Source organism: Capricornis sumatraensis, chromosome 1 (assembly GCF_032405125.1).
Source record: "Capricornis sumatraensis isolate serow.1 chromosome 1, serow.2, whole genome shotgun sequence".
NCBI classification, from domain to species: Eukaryota; Metazoa; Chordata; class Mammalia; order Artiodactyla; family Bovidae; genus Capricornis; species Capricornis sumatraensis.
In genome coordinates, this window is record NC_091069.1 from 43,341,678 (window position 1) to 43,363,854 (window position 22,177).

Here is a 22,177-nt window from a genome sequence, read left to right on the forward strand (position 1 = left end):
GAAAATTGATCGTTTTCCTGATTCAGATACTCTGCTAACTCTGAACCCATTTGGGGGTTCTTATCAATCCAAAAATATTTCAAATATTTTTGGTCCCACTCACCTCACACTTGTTAGAATCTCTATAGTCAAAAAGATAAGAGATGGCTGCGGCTTTCTGCGCCTGCCTAGTTCACCCACCTCCCCTTCTGCCTCCGCTGCCATCATGGTGCCTGTAAAAAAGTTTGTTGGGGGTGGGGGTGGGGGTGCAAAAAAAAAAAAGCAGGTCCTGCAGTTTAGTCTGAACTGTACCCTTCCTGCAGAAGATGGAATCATAGATGCCACCAATTTTGAGCAGTTTCTTCAGGAGAGAATCAAAGTGAATGGAAAAGCTGGCAGTGTGGGCAGCAATCATATCAGTCAAAAGAACCAAAAGCAAGATCACTGTGACTTATGCGGTGCCTTTTTCCAAAAGGTATTTGAAATATCTTTAAAGTGAAAGTGTTGGTCTGTCAGTCCTGTCCGATTCTTTGAATCCCCAGGCTCTTTTGTCCATGGAATTCTTTAGCAAAAAATATTTGAAGAATAATCTAAGTGATTGGTTACACAGAGTTGCTAACAGCAAAGAAAGTTACGATTTGTGTTACTTCCAGATTACTCTAGATGAAGATGAGGAGGAAGATGAGAATGAAAACTCAGTATCTAGAATATTTTGTGTAAGTATTTAAATAAAAAAGGAAACCCTTGTGCATTGTGAGTGGGAATGCAGATTGGTGTAGCCACTATGGAAGACAGTATGGACGCTCCTCAAAAAATTAAAAATAAAACTACCATATGATCCAACAATCCTACTTCTGAGTATATATCCAAAGAATATGAAAAGAGGATCTTGAAGAAACGCCTGCATTCCCGCGTTCATTAGCCTTGCTCACAATAGCCATGATACGGAAACAGCCCATGTGTTTGTCAACAGACAGCGAATAATGTGGCGCATATAGACAGTGGACTACTATGCAGCCATTTGCAACAACAGGGATGGGCCTTGAGGGCATCAGGCAGAGAGACAAATGCCAGATGTTATCACTTAAATATGTGGAATCTAAAAAAGCCAAATGTCTAGAAACAGAGGGTAAAATGGTTATTTCCAGGGGCTGGGGTTGGAAGGTGGGGGGAGATGGGGTGATGTTGATCCAAGGGGACAAACTTCCAGTTATAAGATGAATAAGTTCTGGGGAATCTAATGTATAGCAATAATCTTATGTATAGACTACAGTTAATAATACCATATTGTATACTTGAAAGTTGCTAAGAGAGTAGATCCTAAACGTTCTCACCACAAAAAAAGAAATGCTAATTATGAGATATGATGGAAATATTAACTAATGCTCTGATGGTAATGGTTTTTTAATATGTAAATATCAAATCAGCATGTTGAATACCTTTAACTTCCACAATGTTATATGTCATTCTATCTCGATAAAGCTGGGGGAGAGGGGAACACCACCAGAGCAGCCCCAACATCTCCGTGCCCTAGGCCTGCCCTGGGGTCGGTGAGGAATGCCCCAGTCTCAGTGAAGAAGCTATGCGGGGAGACTTTCAGAATCAAGTAACAGATGAGGAAAGCTCCTTTCAGTTAATTCCCTCCAGGGACGTCTAACCAGGGTGACAACCATAATCACTGGAGGAATGGCAAAGGAATACTGATTCCTGGGCCCACCTCACATCATCCGGGGTGGAGGCTAGCTCTTAAAGCTCCAGGTGCACTCTTGAGCTGCCAGGTTTAAGAGCTGCTGCCTCCTCTATCGCCATCTACCTATCCTACAGAGGCCCTCCATCCTTAGGCAGCTCGGGATCACTTGGGGCATTTATTCATTTATTTAGGAACCTCATATCCTACAGTCCGTGGGATTGCAAAGAATCGAACACAACTGAGCAACTTCACTTTTAGCTCTGCTGGGTCTTAGTTGCAGCATGTGGGATCCAGTTCCCTGACCAGGGATTGAACCTGGGCGCCCTGCATTGGGAGTGGGGCAGAGTCTTAGCCACTGGACCACAAGGGAGTTCCCCAGCTCAATCCCTAGAGAGTCCAGTAACTGGAGATGGGGTAGACCTGGGATGGGCCCCGGAACAAGTTCTGAACAAGCAACTCAGTTCACACTGCTGTAAGTGGCCCCGGACCAGCCTTTGTCTCGAGGGCTTAGTCTGAGTGTCAGAAAGAGATTTTAGGGCCCAACTCAGAATCAGCACAACCTTTGCCTTACTTCCCTTATCCTTTGAACAATCAGATCCCTTCTTGGGAATGGAAATTTATAATCCAGAGTTTATAAACCATTTGATTTGAAGGTGACAGTCTCCCCGCCCCCCAATCCCAGAAAGGTGAATTCCAAGAAGATCCTAGTCTTCTCAAACTCCAACCGCTCCCTTCTCAAGCACCACTGGTTCCCTTCACCACACTGGACAACCATCCTTCTACTCCGCGCCTATGTCTATATGTATACACATCCATCTTTCCAAAGAACCAGGCTAAAGGTGCAACAGGCAGGGAAAATAGGGGGACAGATTTATGAACTCAGCTTTCTTCATACCAGGGGCCCCACTCCCACCTTCTCCAGCTCTGTAGAGGATATTTTAGTCCCATCACCACACAAAAAAAGAAATGTTAATTATGAGATATGATGGAAATATTAACTAATGCTGTGATGGTAATGGTTTTGTAATACGTAAGTATCAAATCAGCATGTTGAACACCTTGGTTTCATCCAAGGAAAAGAAAAACTGTCAAAAGCCCTCAAAGTGAAATTCAAAGATGCCACTTTGTTATTTTGATTATCTTGAGCTGAAAGGCACTTAAAAAACAGCAAAGGCAGGGAGAAGCTTTCTCCAAACTCCCCTTTATCTGCCTAAGACAGACCCTCCAGAAGGAACTGAACTGTCATAAATCCCTTCCCGGGGAGTTTCACCAACAGGGAAGATGGTCACAGCAGAGGACACTGGAAGTCCACCCCACACTGAGACAAACGTCAGAAACTATCACATCTCCCATCTGTTCTTCAAAGGCCCATCCACCTTTCTCCTCAATTGCCCCTTCCCTATTAAGAAGGTAGATAAACTCTCAAATCTCATCTCTTGTCTAGGTTTTCTTTTTTCCTGTGATATCCCTGTTGATGTCATGTTAAAAGTCAAGAAATGTGTATACCGTTCCTCTTGTTGGGCTCCCCTGCAATTCATTGCAAGAATTTATCTGCAATGCGGGAGACCTGGGTTTGATCCCCAGCTTGGGATGATCCCCCTGGAGAAGGGAATGCCTACCCACTCCAGTCTTCTGGCCTGGAGAATTCCATGGACAGAGGAGCCTGGCAGGCTATAGTCCTTGGGGTCACAAAAAGTCAGACAGGACTGAGCAACTTTCACTTCCTCTTGTTAATCTGCTTGTTGTAAATTGATCTCATAGACCCAGCTGTTGAACCTAGGAGAGCAGAGGAAAAAGTCTTTCCTCTCCTACACCCTCCTCCATGTCGTCTTTCTTTCTTTTCTTTGAGACCGCATGGACTATAGCCCGCCAGGCTCCTCTGTCCATGGAATTCTCTAGGCAAGAATACTGGGGTGGGTAGTCATTCCCTGCTCCAGGGGATCTTTCCGACCCAGGGATCGAACCCAGGTCTTGTGCTTTGCAGGCAGATTCTTTACCATCTGAGCTGTCAGGGAAGCCCCTTTCTTTCATCAGACCACTCCAAGTTGTCTGCTAGGTGTTAGAGATACTAAGCTGAAAGTGGAACATGGGTCAGGCCTCAGGGAGTGGAGAGGAGAGACGATGCTAAACCAACAGCTTTGGGGAGAGCTCGGCCTGCTCCCCAGGATCCTGGCCCATCTCCATGCACTGAGTGGGGGAGGGTGCAAGGAGTGACTAAGGATATTTCTGGGAAAAAGGATTCACCCGTGGCAACTTCTCAGCACCTACAGGAGGGGCAATTTCAAGGACAGCACGCTTCTGTGTCCTGGAGTGCCAGCATCTTTGTGAGCGTAGGCTCTTCCGTTCTTGTATTATGCCCCGCGTGCTCTGTAGGAGGCAGTGCTGTTGTCTCCATTTTACAGACGAAGAAACTGAAACTCAGAGAGATGAATCAGCTTGCTAAATGCCTCAGGAAGGGGCGCTGGAAGCAAACCGCAGCTCTGTCTGACTTCAGAGCCCTTTTTGTAACAGCTCTAGAGAGACAGGCTTCACTGAAGGAGCTGGTAAAAACGGACAGGGCCGTTTCCCTGGCACCTCAGTGGAGCCCTGAAAACACCAGGTGTCGTCAGCAGAGCTGGCAGCTGGGGCCCCCCTGGGGTCAGTCGTGTTGGGAGGGGCTTTGGGGCAGCTGTGGAAGACGGCGCTGGTGGCCTCAGCAGTCCTGGTGGGCAGCCAGCCGTCCCCTCATGGCACGATAACTGATATTTATTGGACACTTACCGTGTGCCAGACACCGTGTAAGTACTTAACGTGGATTAACTTATTTAATATTTACAACAACTCCCACTTTTACGGATTAGGAAACCGAGGTAAGGCAACTTTCTCGGGTCAGCCTCTGATAAATGTGGAGCCAAGACCTGAACCCAGGCACGTTGACGGCTGGCTTGTGTGCTTCAGCTGTGCTCTGTTGAATGTCCTGGGGGCGGAGAAGGGATTTAGTATCTTGACGTGTTTACTTACGGGTAGTGTGCCCAGGGAAGAAGAGGGCCAGTGTGTGCAAAAATGACGACAATACTTTGTACTCCCTCCACCAAGAGCTGAAGTCCGTTTCCCACTTCTCAAGTTAGGGCTGGCCTCCTGACTCACTTTGACCAAGAGAATGTGGCCACAGGAGACGGGCTGGTTCCCAGCCCAGGCCTCCAGAAGCCTTGTGGCTTCTGCTCTCCCTATCCGTGGAACCTCGCCGCTACAGCAAGAAGTCTGGGGCAGGCTCCCCTGCTGGGTGAGAGGTACTTGGCCCATCACCCTGTCACCCTTTCACCACAGCTGACAGCCTGCTAACCACCTGATGAGCGGATGAGGCCGTCCTACGCCATCCAGCGACCTGCCGGCTCACCACAGACACAGGCCCAGGCCCAGCAGAGCCAGGCTGGACACTGCCCCCGCTGACCCACAGAGGCAGGAGCTAATAAGTACACGTTTCTTGTTTTCAGCCACTGGGTGGCTTGTGTGTAGCAATAGAGCAGAAAATACTCCAAAGAGAAGGAAGGTATGAAGTTGGAGGAATTCCCACCAGATAGTATGGGTAAGTGGAAACCCCTCAGGCAGGGAAAAGAGATTCAGAGGAAAGGGAGCGGGGCAGGGGAGCACCTGCCTGGCTCCTCAGAAACCCAGCACCCTCACCTCTTCTGGCTTCCCCCGGGCGGGGGAGGGGCCAAACTCTCCGGAGAGAAACTCCAGAGAGACAGGAAGCTGAAGCAGTGGTCTGCTCCTGTGTGTGTCTGTGCGCGCGGGTGAAGGGGGTGGGCGTGTCTGCAGTCAGCGTGAGGCGGCCACCTCTTGGCAGACGTGCTGGTGTTGCTGTAGGGCAGAGAGAACCCAAGACAGTCTGTGAACCTGGGATTCTGGGCACCACCGACGCCAAGCTCCGGCTGTTCCCACGAAAGTAGCTCTGATCCAGACAATAAACTGTGTGAGCCTAACCACAAGCAGCAGATACAAGAATAAGGAAAAGCAAGAAAAGGGGAAAAACATTTAGGATGTATTCATACAAGGAACAAGAAAACTTGGGGCAAACTGCAATAGAGGGAATGGCCACTGAGAGGAGGCGGGGGCTAAAAGAACACTGCTGTTCAGACTACAAAAGGGTGCCCCTGGGATTAAAGCAGGGGAAAAAGGACTTAATGATACTTAGTAAATGTCACCAGCATGTAAAATCTACATATTATGGTATAGTCACGCTTTTTGGTGATGATAGTGGTGATTTCACTTGCCCACGTTTTAAAAATCACCCTTCTCGAACGCTTTGAGGATTTTAAAAAGAATCAAATCTTTCAGGTAAGGGATAGTGCTGTATCCATACAGTTTCAAGCAGCCTTTGAGAATGGGACAAGAGTTTTTCTTTTAAGTTGGACCCTTCCCGGGGCTCTGGGCCTGGGCCCAAGCCTGAAACCACAAAAAGCATTTCCCAGCACCCTGGCGACGCTCACCTTGAATTCCCTTCCTGCCAAGTTGCCCCAGTGTTTCCCAGACTCGGGGAAGCCGCTCTCGAGACCGCCCGGCTCCGGAGCCTGGGGGTGGGGGCGGCCGATCCCACACACACACACCGCGCGGCCACCAGAGGGCGCTGCTCTGTCGCCGGGAGCGCCGCGGCCGCCTGGGCGTGTGGCCTGGCGAGGGTAATTTTGTGTTGTTTAAATGCCAGCATTGATTGCTCACTCCTTTCCCAACATGTTTCCAATTTACCCGGTATCTCTTCTACGTGAAAAACTCAAGAACAACAACAACAAAAATGCATACTTTAGTTCCAGAATAAGCAAAAGGGGTTTTACACGAAATGCAGTTTTGTTCCAGAAGCCTCTGGGACCAGGGCAGAGCAGCCAGCGGGGGCTCTCCGGACGCTGCTCGCCGGTTAGGGCAGAGGCACGTGGACACAAACCCACCGAACCTCGGCCCTGTAAATGCTCTCGCCAGCAACCCACCAGCCCGCAGCTTTCCGCTCCAGAGGACCGGTTCGTCTCCGGCCAAGTTCAGAAGCTGGTGGCCGAAGAGGGTGCCGCGCGGGACCACGGAGGAGCCAGCCGGGGTCCGGAGCAGGCGGCGAGCCCCGGCTTCCCGCCCGGCGGCGCCCCGGGAGCGGAGGCTCGCAGGCGGGGATGGGGATGGGCCGGGGGCACGGGGGTATGGACGACCATGGCGCGCGGGGCAGCTGTACCCGCACAGGGTGAAGGCGGGGAAGCAGCGGTAGGAAGACGAGGAGGGGGGCTGAGGGAGAGTCCAGTCTGATGGGGGTGGCGGGGATGGCCCCGCCGGTTTGGGTGGGAGCCTGACCGCCACAAATACAAGTCCTAGGCAAGAGACTTGAAGATGCTTTTGGCTGAGGGAAGGTGTCTAGGAGAGAAAGATCCTAACCCTGAAGTGGGGGCCGGGGCGGCGGCGACGAGCGGGGAAGGTGTCTGATTGACAGCTAGATTCTTTTTTTCAGACCAAAAAAAAAAGAAAAGAAAAAAAAATCCCCTGTCCCCTGGGGAGATTTCTCAGTCACTTTCCTCCTGCAGGAAACTGCTTCTTGTTGGAGCCTCCTGGGGCTGGCAGAGTTAAAATCCTTTAACCCAGGATGCCTTGGGCCTTTTGTTCCGCTCTGACAATGGAATTGGGTGGAGGGGGCTGGGAAGGCAAGGGGCTGGATCTAGGGTGTATCCGTAGGGTGGAGGGTCTGGTGAAGCTGTGTTCAATCACAGGGTGAAAAAAAGCAGTTTGGTCGTATGTGTGTGCGTTTTCGGCGAAGGTGTAAGAAAGCCTAAGGCACGGGGCACCAGCTCGTTAACACATGTGGTTGAGTGCCTGCTGTGTAGCTCAGCAAACCTTTAATTACTCAGGGAGATCTTCCAAAACTAGAAACTCAATTTTGGTCCCTGAAAGGCTGGATAATGGGTTTTTCTTGCATCTCAATCCAAGGGGACAGATCTGCCACTCTCCTGAGCTCCCAGATTCTTCTAGATGTTTTGGCTTCTAAAACTGTCCTCCCATGGGACAGTGCTTAGTAAAGGACACTCAGACACGTAAACCCTTCAAGCATATTAATCATTTGAAATCATTGCTTTGAACCTATCATGTCCTTGAGTCATAATCATCGGCAGCACCCACTAACTCAAAGGACTTGGAGGGAGGCATTCAAGGCCTCTCACCATGCTGACTTTTCTCCTCCCACTCCCCACCTGCTTCCTCCCCTGTAGCCAGCCTGGCCTCTCACTGCCCCTTGATATATCTTGGCTTCTCAGCCTCCCTGTCTCTGGCCTTGCAGTTGCCTTCCTGGCCATCTAGCTGGTCACTTCCTTCTCCATTCAGTTCTGGCTGCAGTCAGTCAATATACATTTACGGAGAGCCGCCCGCCCCCACCCCCACCCCACCATGTGCAAGGCATGTTCTGGCCCTGGAAATATATCAGAGACCAAGACAGATGCCTGCCCTTAAAGATTTTTTGCCTTAATGGAAGAGAATAAAGCCAGACAGTTTCACATGTTGATAAGTAGCTAATCAATGGAATAGAGTAGGGATGGGGGTGGGGTTAGTTCGTGCTGCCTTATTTAGCCAGGAAAGGCCTCTTTAAGACCTTCTGAGCAGGAAGAAGAGCTCCAAGCAGAAGGGATAGTGATGCAAAAGCCCTGAGGCAGGAATGCACTTAAGCTCAGGAGGTACCTTTGAAGGCCATTGTCACTGGAGCAATGTGAACGAGATTTCCAGGGCTCTTGAAATATAGACAAAGACTAGACCATCATGGGTCAAAATAAGGAGTGTGGATTTTATTTTGGTTGCAGTGGGAAACCTCTGTAGGATTTTAAGCCAGGAGAAAAGATTCCACTTACTCTTTAGAAAGATGGCTCTGGCTGCTTGGCAGAGCAGGGACTGGAAGCAGCAGAGAACAGTAAAGATGCGGTTGCAGATGTCCTGGCAAGAGTAGGTAACGGCAGGTTTGTGGCTATGGAGATGGTGAGGTCTCTGGAGCTATCACAAGGATGACTCTTTCGCTTTTAGGATAACTGGATGGACAGATTGCCCATGTTGCGGGGAGGGGAAGATCAGCAGTTCCATTTTGGCCATGCCAATACCTATCAGATGTCAGGGGGATATGTGTAGACAGGTTTGAGTCTGGAATTCGGGGGCATCTCTCCTTCAGGTTTAAATTTGATATCTAGCATATGGATAGTATTCAAAACCGTGGGTTTGGATCATTCCGTTTAGAGAAAATGTAAAGCTGGAAGTGAGAGGAATGAGACTGAAGCCACTCCAACTTTTAGAGATCTGGGTTCGATCCCTGGGTTGGGAAGATCCCCTGGAGAAGGAAATGGCAATCCATTCCAGGACTATTGCCTGGAAAATCCCATGGACAGAGGAGCCTGGTAGGCTACAGCCCATGGGATCACAAAGAGTTGGACAAGACTGAGCGACTTCACTTCCCAGAGGAAGAGCAAGCAAGCGAGACTGAGACAAATGACCTGTGAAGTTGGAAGAAAACCAGAAGATGGTGATTCTAAGGAAGCTGAGCAAAGGAAGTATTTCAAGAAGAGGGATATATCGGTCAGCTGTTGCTAGGTAACAAACAATCACAAAAATCTCTATGGCATATAACAGTAAATATTTTTAATAATTTTATTTACTTATTCTGGCTGCGCTGGGTCTTCAGTGCTTCACGAGCTTTTCTCTAGTTGCAGTGCACGGGGTTCTCTTGTGAAGCATGGGCTCCAGGGCACACGTGCTGCAGTGATGCGCCTCCCAGGCTCTAGAGCACGGGCTCAGTAGTTGTGGCACATGGGCTTAGTTGCTCCACAGCATATGGGATCTTCCCAGGCCGCGGATCGAACCCATGTCTCCTGCACTGGCAGGTGGATTCTTTACCACTGAGCCATGTGCTATTTTATGCACACATCTGGAGTCAGAGGGGGTCAGCCAGGTGAGGCTGACCTTGGCTGGGTCTAAGTCTGCTCTGGATACATGTCCCTCATCATCCTTGTACGGGCAGGGCAGAGATGGCAGGTTATCCCCTGGTGATGACATTGGCACAGATAGGCAGGTGGAAATGACTCCTAAGGCCTAGGTTTGGAATTGCACCATGTCACTTCCTCTTTCATTCTGTTAGCCAAAATGGGTCATGTAGTGATGTTCAAAAGTCAAGGGGCAAGAACATATATTCTACCTCTAGTGCAAAAAAGGGGCAGCGAAGTCACACAGGATAAGAACACAAGGAGGAGGGACAGGAATTAGGACCAATAATTCAATCTACCACAGAGCAGTCGAAGATGTTCAGTACCACTGGGAGACCAGATGAAATGGGGACGTGAACTGGCCACTAATCTAGCCAAGATGTCGGTCACTGGTGTCCTCATAAGAGCTATGACAAGGGAATGGCAAGAGAAAGGCCTGACTGGGATGGATGGAGGTGAGAGGGAGGCGAGGAAGAGAAGTGTGAGTGTGTAGACAACTCTCCCAGGAATATTTGCTCTGCAGAGGAGCAGGAAAATGGTGCAGCAGGAAATTGGGCTAAGACTAATATATTTTTAAATTGAGGGATATTAAGTTCTATTCGACTGCAATGGGGAGGTTAGAGTAGAGAGGAAGAAATACTGGGTTGACCAAAAAGTTCCTTTGGGTTTTTCCATACCATCTTGAGGAAAAATCCAAAGGAACTTTTTGGCTAACCCTATAGCTGAAAGGAAGGGAAGATGTGCGCTGGTGAAAGGGGAAGGGGCCCAGGGCACAGATGGAGGGGTTGGCCACAGATGGGCGGAGGGAACCCAGAGCTGGGGACATTCTGGTGGCTTTGGTGGGAGGAAGTGCAGGCGGTTGGTCTGTTTGTACCTATTTTCTCTATGAAGGATAGTCAGAGGCCAGATTGAGAGTGAAAGAGGAAGGGGTGTTGACAGTATTCAGAAGAGGAGAAAGTGTGAAATTGTTGCATCAAGGAGAGGGAAAAGGAATTTTTCTAAAAAATGGCAGTAGGATTGTCAAACACCCATCAGAAATTTATGGCTATAAGTTTGATGTGAGCCCGTTCAGAGTAGCTGGGTAGTTTCTTCAGCAGTGTGCAACTTCTCTGTTGCAGGTATGAAGTAAGCAGTTTGATTTAACCACAGCTGGGTTTTCACCAGGTGAATGCAATGGAGAGAGACTGCTGTAAGAAGTTCAGAGTGTTTGCAAGGAAGATTTCCCAGGCCAGATCATAGAACCTCAGCTGGCTGATAAGACCTGAGGGAAGATAAATAGTGAAAAAACAGTACAGCGATGGACTGGAGGTCTCAGGTGGGAAAGATGGTGGAGTGGAAGGACCGGAGTGAAAGAGCTGGCAGGCTGGCAGGTAGTGGGATCTTTGAGATTTAAGAGATGGTCCCCAGTGGCTCAGCGGTAAAGAATCCTGTGACGCAGGAGACCTGGGTTCAATTTCTGGGTCAGGAAGATCCCCTGGAGAAGGGCAACCCACAGCAGTATTCATGCCTGGAGAATCCCATGGACAGAGGAGTCTGGTGGGCTACAGTCCATGGGGTTGCAAATAGTCAGACATGACCAAACACATATGCACGTAGACATTCATGGTTCCCAGGTCTAGGGTATGACCAGGAGACCAGGGTGGGGCAGGAGATGTATCACTAGGACTAAGGTAGTCAGGAGAGTTAGGGGCTAAGGTTGTGGGGCGGGTCATCAGCTTTGATGTTGAGATCACCAAGAATGGTGACAGTGGAGGAGAAAGAGCCCAGTGCTGAAATCGTCGAGGAATGGAGAAAGTGGCCAGAAGGATAATAAGGTGACACTAACTAGAAGCGGTGGATATGTTGACATGTATTCCAAAGGAGACGGGTTTTTGAAGGAAGAGTAAGAACCGGATTGGGAAGCTTCAGTGGTGAGTGAGGAAGACATCTCCAGGCCCGGAAGCGTGGCCTAAGGAGAAAGAAGCCTCTGTTGGACAGGGCTGTGGAGCAGCAGGGTCCTCAGAGGTCAGACAGTCTTCAGGAGGAAGGAAGAGAGGGTCCCAGGCTTGCAGGAGATTGCATGAGAAGGCAGAGAGGGCTGGGTGAGGGTTACAGGGGGAGGGGGCATTCATCAGTGTCTGCTGCGCCCCACCCCGGCGCGTGACGGATAAGGGCAGCCTCACCAGGCCCCTAGAGAAAAGCTTCCCAGGTTACCCTGGCCTGGAGCGGAGGCTTCCTTTTCCAGGAACCCCTATAACTCTGGTTTCTTGCGTTTCTGTTGGGCCTGGTCCCCTGCTTCCTGGTGTCCTCAGCGTTCTTCTTCCGTGTGGATTTCTTACAATTAGAGGCAAGTTTGGGCAGAACCCCGTCTAGGCCCTTTTGCACGCGCGCTCCAGTCCAGCACAGCACCTGACACGCAATGGCCCTTCACAACTGTTTGCTGCTGGAGTTGGATGCAAATACGGTAATAGTTTCCCTTTAAGGCCAAGAAAGGGGCCCGTTCCGGGGGGTTGGAGGGAGGGGGGCGTCCTTCTGCCCGAGGCCCCCGCCCCCGCCCCCACCCCCGCCCCCACCCCACCCCCACCCCCACCCCCACCCCCATCCCCTCCCCCTCCCGGGCCAGCTGCTGCGGCCGCCCCTCCCCCCCTGCCCCGCAGCCGCCCGGTCTGAGTAACCCGACGCCTGGGCCCGCTCCCCCGCCCGACCCAGGGCTCGGCGGCCAATGGCCGTGGCCCGAGCCTCCGCTGGGAGCCGCGGGGGCCCTCCAGGCGCCACCCGGCCGGGCTGGGGCACCGGTTAAGAGCCGGCCTCCAGCTCCTGCTCCTGCTGTCCGTGCCCTGCGTGCGCTGTCGTCGGCCAGGCCCAGCCCAGACACGCCTGCTCCCTGCCCCGAGGCTGTGCCAGGGGACTGGGCGATGGGCGCAGACCAGGCCCCGAGAGGGCCAAGGCAGGGACCATCCCCAGCCCGGGGAGCCAGGACACTTGAGTTCTGGGGCGTTTGACAGGCTGAGAGACCTTGGACAGTCGCGGAATCGTCTGTGGTTGAGACCAGTCCCTGTCCATCTCGAGCGGGGCTTGTGAGGGCCCAAGCCGGCAAAGGGTGTGCAAGTCCTCCTGAATTAGCCGGTGTATGCGTGTGCTCAGTCGCGCTGTCAAGCCTACTCTGCGACCCCATGGATTGTAGCTCGCCAGGATCCTCTGTCCATGGAATTTTCCAGGCAAGAATACTGGAGTGGGTTGCCATTTCCTTCTTCAGGGGATCTTCCCCACCCAGGGATCAAACCCACATCTCTTAACTCTCCCACATTGGAAGGTGGATTCTTTACCCCTGTGCTGCTTGGCATTAGCCAGAGGCCAGGCCAAACCCAAGTCACTGGGACCTGTCATCACCGGCCCTGTCTACAGCGTCTCCTCCCCACCATCCTGGGAATTCCCTAGGTTCAAGGGGAAGAGCCTGACACAACTTTCCTAAACACCTCAGTCTCGGCATTTCCGGCAGCTCCTCAATCCCAAGGCAGAGGTGGGCTGATAGGGTTAGCAAGCACCCCCCACCCCACCCCCGCCCCCAGGAAGGGAGCAGGAAATATATGCTGGGCTAGAAGGGTGAGCACAGGCAGGGCACCTTTCCAATTACCTGGTTTATCTCCAGGGTACTAGAGTGGAAAGAGTATAAAGAAGAAACTCTGACCAACAATACCTTTTTCCTCCTTCAGTGGTTACAACTACACACTCCCCACAGTTTGCCACCGTAGGCTACAAATACTTGAGTATTTATCTATATACACTAGCTTTGATCCCGTTACCTTAAGAAAAGCAAAGGAGAACTCAGGAAATACATTGTAATCTGAAAGAAACAGAAGAGAAGAGATCTTTGTCAAGGATGCATAATTTTAACATTCACAGCTTTCCTACACTGGAGCAGGGCCTAGGTCGCATATGGTGATGAGGATACATCTGGGTCCCTTGAATCTTCACGTCTGTGTCCAGGTCCCAAACAGGCTCCCAAATAGGTTCTGGAACCTGCAACCTTGACTCACACCCTTTCCCCTGCACTGGACTGGCAACCTTCAGGCACCTTGCCTGGGGCACAGTGTCACATGGTACACGGCTCGGCTCTCTCTTCCCTGGCAGTTGGACTCCAGGGTCTGATACCCCATCAGGTCCTCTGCCCTAGGTGAATCCAAAGGCAGGATGTGGCTTTTCAGGGAGCCTGAGAGGGAGTCCAAAAGCAGGGAGGGGGAGAGTGCCCCCCAGCCCAGGCCTGGTGTTCTGCAGGCTTCCTGAAATTCATTTGCTTGTAGACCTCTTCAGCCTTGCCAAGTTCTATGTGAAAGATCAGAACAGCTGGAAATTTCTAGCGGGAGAGTGCCAGGTGCTGAATAGGTCCCAGTCTGACTTAGAAACAGTGAGGGGGCCGGGGCTATTTGGGGTTGGCATTCTTCCCTTTGCCAGACAGGCAGGAACTGCTTGCTCTTGGAAGGCATGCCACCCCCAAGCCTGGGCCAGAGCCGCTGTAAACCCCGGACACCAGGCTGGGGACAGAAACTAGGAGTCTCCTCCCTCCTAAGCCCCAGGATGACGACACAAAGGGCCTCCTCTGCAGACCAAGCAGAAGGGGATGGGCTGACTGGGGAGGGCCAAACCGTCACCCAGTCAAAGCCAGGCAGCTGCAAATGAAACACAGGCCTAGGAAGGCTCCGACAGGCACTCAGTCTTTCCCAGAGCCAAAAAATCCTGGCTAGAAACTTGACTACAGAGCAATGCAAGGCACTGGGAAATACTTGAAACCAGGCAAGACCCCTGGTAATGTTGGACTCCTGACAAACAACGGGCTGAGCCAAATGCTTTTTCCCCACCTGGCCCAGACCACAAAAATTGAGCTGGCCAGAGGGGACCCAGGGGAGGTGGCAGAGGAGCCAGGGAGGGACACAGCAGGAAAAGGGAAGCTGGCAGTAAGGTCGTTTTTATCCTGCTCAGAGAGCAGAGCTCTCACACAGCAAGTCTGCAGAGGGGAGAGTTCCTGCTTGGCTTGACAAAAGGCCAAGGTCACTCAGGCCCTCTGGAGCCTCTCACAAGGGGCTCTGGGACCTACATGGTGGCTAGGCCACAGGGGTTACTTTCTGTTTGAAGAAGGGTAGGTGGTAGGGGCAGCTGCTGAGGGAGGCCAGCACCCCGCCCCCAACCCCAGGCTGTGACAAGCTTGACCTTCACTCTCAGGACTACCTCAGTCCTTCCAAGGCAGGCTCTTCTTGCTTTATTTATTTGCCATGCTGTGCAGCTTGCCGGATCTTAGTTCCCAGACCGGGGATTGAACCTGGGCCCGTGGCAGTGAAAGCACCAAGTTCTAACCACTGTACTGCAAGGGAATTCCCATCAGCCTACTTTAAATTTTTTTTTCCCAAGATTTTGTTTTTTCACGTGGACCATTATTAAAATCTTTATTGAATTTGTTATAATGTTGCTTCTGTTTTACGTTCTGGTCTTTTGGCCAAGAGGCTTGTGGGATCTTAGCTCTTCAAACAGGGATCAAACTTGCACCTTCTGCATCAGAAGGTGGTGTCTTAACCTTTGGACAGCCAGGGAAGTTCCCAGGCTGCTTTATTTTAAATGCATCTGTACGGTAGCATGTTATGGATAACGTTTATAAACCCACTAAGGAATGTTCTTTTATTCATATTTCTCCTGATATGTGAAAGGAGGGTTACTTTTTAAAAGTTCCAAAATTAAACAGAAAAAGAGACGTCATCATGTGTTGAGGATGGATTGGGGGGTCTTAATTTTCTTTATCCTTTGCTGGATCTTGAAAAAAAAAAGAATAGACACATGCCATGGCACAAGGCTCCTTTAAAAAAAAAAAAGCTTTCTGAATTTAAAACTAGAGCATGCTCTATAAAAAGAAATTCAGACAAAAAGTATAAAGAGCAGAAAATCACCTATTAATCCCACTACCCACTGATAGCCCTGATATCATTATTGTGTATTTTTCCCACACTATTTTCTATGCATGCAGATCCATGTTTTCACATGGGATATAATTATTAACATCAGAGTGTCTTCTTCTTCTTACCCCTGCCCGCTGAAGAAAATTCTAAACTTGCCTGTTTGGTTTCTCTTCACTTCACTCTTCCACAGAGAGGAAGAATGATCACTTGCTGAGAAAAGCTAAACTGATCTACATAATAAAGGAATGCAGTGAGATGGGATGAGGTCCAGGGTAGGGAAAAGCCTTCTGAACTAAAGTTCAGTAGAGAGTTCAGTTTGTAGCACATTAGAAGCTCAGGAGAAGCGACGGGGTGTAGAGAATTGGGCTTGGAAGACGGGGCTGCAGAGATGAACTGATGTGGTTATTTTTCTGAAACTCTTTTAATGTTCTTCTAGAGATGTAATTAAATAATGGAATTTATTTCGTATTAATTTGGGCCATTACGTCCATACAGAGACTGAAATTATGGTCTCCCTGCTCATTTACAAGGGTTATGTTTTTAAAACATGGAGTCTCAGTATATTTCCTTTTTATATCCTTTTTTAAAAATTAAATTTCAGGGCTTCTCTATTGGCTCAGTGGTAAAGAATCTGCCTGCTGATGCAGGAGATGTGGGTTCAATTCCTGATCTGGGAAGATCCCACATGCCGAGGAGCACCTAAGCCTGTGCATCCACAACTATTAAGCCTGTACGCTAGCGCCTGGGAGCTTCAACAAGAGAAGCCACTGCAATGAAAGCCTGCACACCGCAATTAGAGAGTAGCCCCTGCTCGGCGCAACTAGAGAAAAGCCCAAGCAGCAACAAGGACTCAGTGCAGCCAAAACTGAATAAATAAATAACACTGCTTTAAAAAATTAAATTTCGTGGTCAAGTCAATACATGGAGATTTTTTTCTTTATTCTTTAAACAGCTGCATGGCTATCCATTCATCTTCACCATAATTTACTTAATCCATCTCCCGTTGATGATCATTTATGTTATTCTAGGTTCACTATTGTCAATAATTACCCAGAGGCTATCCATATGCATATACATCTTTGCACTCTAGCTGAAATTTTCCTTCGGATATATTCCTGTATGACTGCAGGATCAAAAGAAAAGGACATTCAAATTTTAGTGCACAGTGCCATGTTGCTCTCTGTAAAGACTGAACAAATTAAAACCACCACCTACAGGGCTGGATTCTGCTCTTGAGTGTAGTACTGCTGGCAAGGGAGGTCCCAGTGGGTCAAGCAGACAGAGAGGCTTTGGGAAGGAGCTGAGCTGTGGCACAGGGTTAGGGGGGGTGGTGCGGGGGTCGGTAAGGAAGGGTCTTCCAGGGAAGATGGTAAGAGAGCCAGTGAAGGCTCTATAGAAATTACTTTTGCTACTCAGCATCCTTTCCCTGGGGAAATCACCTTCTCCACAGTAGCCCATTCAGCCTATGGATGAGCTTTGGGTGGCACCGCCCTCCCGCCTTCTCCAAGACCCCCATCCCGGGTTGGCCACAGGGGCGACCAGATGACTGGAGCCAGATTAGTCAGAGGTCTTCATACCCTAGTGAGAATGATGGTTCCAGCCAGGAAGAAGTCTTTCTTGCTCACTGAACACTACGCGACACCAGAGCTGGCAGTGGTCCGCTCCTCCCATCCTGTGAGGGCTGCCCAGATGAATGCGGAGGTGAGAGATGGAGACAAAACCCTGATAGCTTTGCAGAGCCCTGAAACCTAGACACGTCTGAAGCCATCAGGGTCCATCTCGGGCATTCTGTTTACAACAAAGAAGTCTCGACTCCCGCTCAAACTGTCATTAGATTTTACTTTTTAAATTCAGGTAAATTTCACATAACATAAAATTAACCATTAACTATGCTAAAGTGTGTGCTTCAGTGGCATTGTGTCTGTTCACCATGTTGGGCAACCATTGCCTCTATCCAGTTTTGAAGACATTTACATCATCACAAAAGGAAACCCCGTCCCCATCTAGCCATCACTTCCTATTCCTTCTTTCTCTCAAGAAGTTTCAGATAAGTAGAATCACACAACATGTGACCTCTTGCGTCTGGTTTCTTTCACTTAGTATGATGTTTTCAAGCTTTACCCATATTGTAGAATGTTTAAGCACTTCATTTATTTTTCAGGCCGAATAGTATCCCACTGTAAGGAACATACCACATTTTGTCTATTCTGATGGACATTTGAGTTGCTTCTACCTTCAAGTAGAATAATGGTGCTGTGGACATTCATGTGTAAGTGTTTGCACGCCTGTTTTCAAGTCTTTGGGAATATATACATAAGAGGGGAATTGGATGGGTCATATGGTAATTCTAAGCCCAGACATTCTACATTCTTTTTCTAGTTTAAGCCAATGTGAAGTGGGTTGCCTTCCTGGGCAGTCAAAGGAATCCTGACTTACTCAGGTCTTGAAAGACAAACCAGCCTGGCTGGAGTGGGGAGCAGGGAGGAAAGGGTTTGTCCTGGAGCAAGTGGGCAAGCAGTGGTGGAGACATGGAAACAGACCCTGGAGGAAGTACATTCTCGAGTGGGAGTGCCACCCGAGAAAGTGCTGCTAGCCTTCTGGACTAGTAGCAGGGCCACACTGTCTGGGAGACCCACAGAGAAGAGGAATCTTAGACCAGTTGCTTTGGCAACCCAGCCTAGGAGAGGAAATGCCCTCCTTCCTCTTTTCCTTCCTCCCCCCTTCCTGTCAACGCCTGAGCAGGATGCACCAACAGGGAGTAGCCCGAGTGGGAAAACACATTTTCCTTCTTAAAGGAGAAAGCTTTATTTCACCCTGTGCCTCCTGCAGCCCTGGCAGGGATCAATTTCTCTATTGTGCTGGGCCATCAGTCAGGCCTCAGGACCACGTTTGAGGGTGGCCAGCCACCTTCAAACCTGCCCACTCTTGCCTGAGACTCCAGGCAGAGTGAAACCCCTGATTCAGCTTAGAAAAGAAATTATTGAGGTCTCTGCTCCTGTTCCCTCATTCCCACCCACCACTCTCGGCACCCCAGCTCCTTTGGGGGATCAAATCGGGATGATGGAGATCTGTGTTTCTGCTCATTCTCATTGAACATGGGTTGAGAGTCTCCTCTGAGTCAGTGTCTTCCCATTCGATTGACTTTCTTTGTGTTGAACACCCTCTGTGTGAGTCATGGTGGGTAAACTCCTGGGCAGCAGAGGAAGAGGAGCAGGGCAGCGACCTGGGGTCAGGGGAAGGGGCACTGGAGATACTGATACCCAGGCTCCTGATCCCAAGGCACATGCAGCTCAGTAGGAGAGACCAGGGGCAGCATAAAGCAGAGCAGGCATAATCACAGCAGTAGGCACCGACTCAGGGATGGAACCCGGGTCTCCTGCACTGGAGGCGGACTCTTTACTGTCTGAGCTACCAGGGAAGCCCCTTAGGTCCCTCCTAGTGAGTATCTATTTACTCAGTTTACTATGTATTTTAAAAAATTAATCAGAGTAATGCCTTCACATAGTTTAGGAGTTGAGCCATCCTGCCAACAGCAGCACCAAGTTGCCAGGCAGGTAAGGAAGCTAGTTGGCCTGGAAGTGGATCCTCCAGCCGCAGTCACGCCTTCAGATGACAGGATCCTCTGCTGACATTGTGACTAAAACCCTACTGTAAGAGACCTTGAACTGGAACTGCCAAGTTAAGGAGAATTTCTGACCCAAAGAAACTGTGAGGCAATAAATGGTTATTGTTTGAAGTAGTTAAGTTTGGAGGTAATTCATTACATGGCAACAGAGAACAAATACCTGTTTGCTTTGTTTTTTTAACTCAGTTGCCCTGGGTCTTCGTTGCTGTACACAGGCTTTCTCTAGTTGCAGAGAGTGGGGGCTACTCTTTGTTCCAAAGCTCAGGCTCTAGATAGCGCAAGAGTTTAGTTGCCCCATAGCACGTGGGATCTTCCTGGACCAGGAATCAAACCAATGTCCCCTGCATTGGCGGGCAGATTCTTAACCACTGGACCACCAGGGAAGTCTTGTGTTTGTTATTATATTATTTTCTTGGGTCAGAACTCTGAGAAAAGAGGCTGGGGAATGCTCTAACACAGATTGCTGTGAGCAGTGTTAACTGAGGACACTTTGCCTGTAGGCTGTGCATAATGAAATAGGCTAAGGACCATCCAGACATGTTCAGTTTTGAAATGATAAGTTTCTTACTAACTCAGAGAAGCCTGTGGTCTCAGGGAGGAGATGGCTGGCTGACAGACTTTGTTCACAGATGACAAGTTCTGGGGTCACAGGCATCCACATGAGAGTTATGGGGCTAGGGATCTAATGCAGTTCCCACAGTTAGGAACTGACTGAGCGCTTCCATTAGAAAAAGCCATCCCAGCCACAGGTTCATTTGAGTCTGGCCCCTATTTCCAGTGTGCAGAAGCTCGTCTCTTCCCTTGAAAACATGGTGAAAATCTCTGCAGTATTTCCCAGTGAAACTGGCTTCCTTCCCTGTCACCAGGAGCTGGCTGGAGCTGAAGGCACGACAGCGGCATTTCATCAGCTGATGTGAGCTCATGTCCAAGAAGTCCCCACGCCTCTCCGCTCTTGGTACCTGAGATTCTGGGAAATCCGCTCTATTTTCAGCCTGTAGGTTTCCTTGTCATTATGAGAACCGAGCTCCTCGGAAACAGGTGGCCACAGGGGAGCTGAAGAAAAGAGGAAGATGAAGCAAGCCCCACACAGCCTTGCAAGGAGATTGTTCTCAGCCTAAGACCCTGGAAACCTTGGTCGAAAACCCTCTTGGCAGTTGCCCCTTGGAGACATCTACTGTTTGGGGAAATATGTTTGGTAAGGCTTCTCTCAGCGACCAAACCGTCAGCCCATTTGAACCCCTTTCCTTGAAAGATATTTTGCTATAAAACATGTTTTAACACTTATTAATTTTTCTGTTGCTTCTTCCTTTCTTTCCTGGTTTTATGGCTTAGAGACAGGCCTTAAATCCAGCCATCTCGCGCTCCCCTAGCCAAAAAGAAAAGCAGATGAGAAATGACCGCTTTTCAATTTATCCACATCCCTTGGGGAAAATAGTATACAAAACTCAAGTCTGAACCTTTTAAGGACCAGAGTGCTTATAAGTCTTCCTCCAGCAGAGACCCAGAGGTGGTAAAGAAGAGACGAATCTAGCAACTGGTTATTTAAAAGCCGTCACAGCATTTAATGAAGGATGCCTTTTGGATTAACTATTAAAATTGACCTCCAGTTCCCAGTGGAAACTAAACATGTCCAGGCACTGCCTAGAGGGTAAATGAAGAAACCAATGTTGGAAAAGTCAAGTCTGGGTTTCTTAGAAATAATCCGTTTGCGTGAGCAAAGGGACTGTTTCTTGGTCCCCTTGGCCTCCATGCACATCTCCTCCAGAGGACAGTATCAGGCCATAGCTGAAGGATAAACTGTGTGTGAATATGGTATCCCTAGCAGCAACCTTAGACAAGGCTGGCAATGAAAGAAAAGCAAAAATGAAAGTAAAACACTGCCAATGCTTCTCTAGCAATTTGCATCGCATTACCCATAATGATTTGTAATTTTACATTTAAAGCTATTATCTTTTGGCAGACACCTTGACTTTAAATAAATGTCTGTCACCCCAAAGGACTGTGATAAGTCGTGCCTTGAATCCCACAGTAATATCCAGAGTGAGGTTTTGCGCACCGGAGTGGGGCCACCCCAGCAGGAACATTTACCAGCCTCAGACCACACCCTGCTTCTTGGCCTGAGGCTGTGCCCTACATTGGCACTTACCGTGGCCACTGCTTTGGTGACTGTCATCCTGCCAAGAGCTTCAAGCTACCACCATCCATCGACTCCCACTTCTCTCTGAATAGAAAGAACTGAGTAGCTTGCTTTCTCCCTTTGGTTTCCCTAGGACTGTCTGATCCTCTCTTGGTCCCCGACATCTAGGAACTACATATGCTTGAAAACAGACAGAAGCCATCAAGGAGCTGCTGGCAGAATGAGAAGTTGACTGGATGCCAACTGGAGTGCCACTTCTGTAACCCCCCACACAGGAGACTAAGCAGTATCACAGAATACTCTGATCTTCTTGTCAGAGCCTGAAAGCTCCTTGGAGCCAACGACTACACCCAAATTCAATCCAAATTTCAGACAGAAGCAAACTGAGGGGCTGGCTGGGGGCTATTTCTTCCCAGAACATGTATTCTACACCCTGATAGGTACGGATAAAGTTTAAAGAAATAGGACAATTACATAAAGTACACAGCCAGTGTCTGGCACACAGTAAGCCTATCAGTTAGCTCTTTCTATTTAACTGATGACTTAAAACAACTGGAGTTATTTAGCGCATGGCTCTCCATTTGGGCATCTTAGGCTGTGCTCACTCATGCTCTGCTGTCTGCTGCCCCATTGGCTGGGGGCCCACTGGTCCGCAGTGGCCTCAGTTGGGGCAGCCCTCTCTGCTCCACGTGGACTATCATTCTCTGGCAGTCTAGCCTGGCCCATTCACTTGAGTTCCACAGAGAGAAGAAGCAGGCACGCTCTTTCATGGCCTAGGCTCAGAACTGTACAAATAACACCCACCGCATTCTTCTGGGTCAAGCAAGTCACTGGGGCAGCGTGAATTCAAGGAGTGGAGAAACA

General features: G+C 49.5%; 1 pseudogene; it reads left to right on the forward strand.

Moving 5' to 3' along the window:
- The first annotated feature begins 205 nt into the window (after window positions 1-205).
- Window positions 206-5,598, forward strand: LOC138074620 (uncharacterized; annotated as a pseudogene).
- Window positions 5,599-22,177: the final 16,579 nt, after the last annotated feature.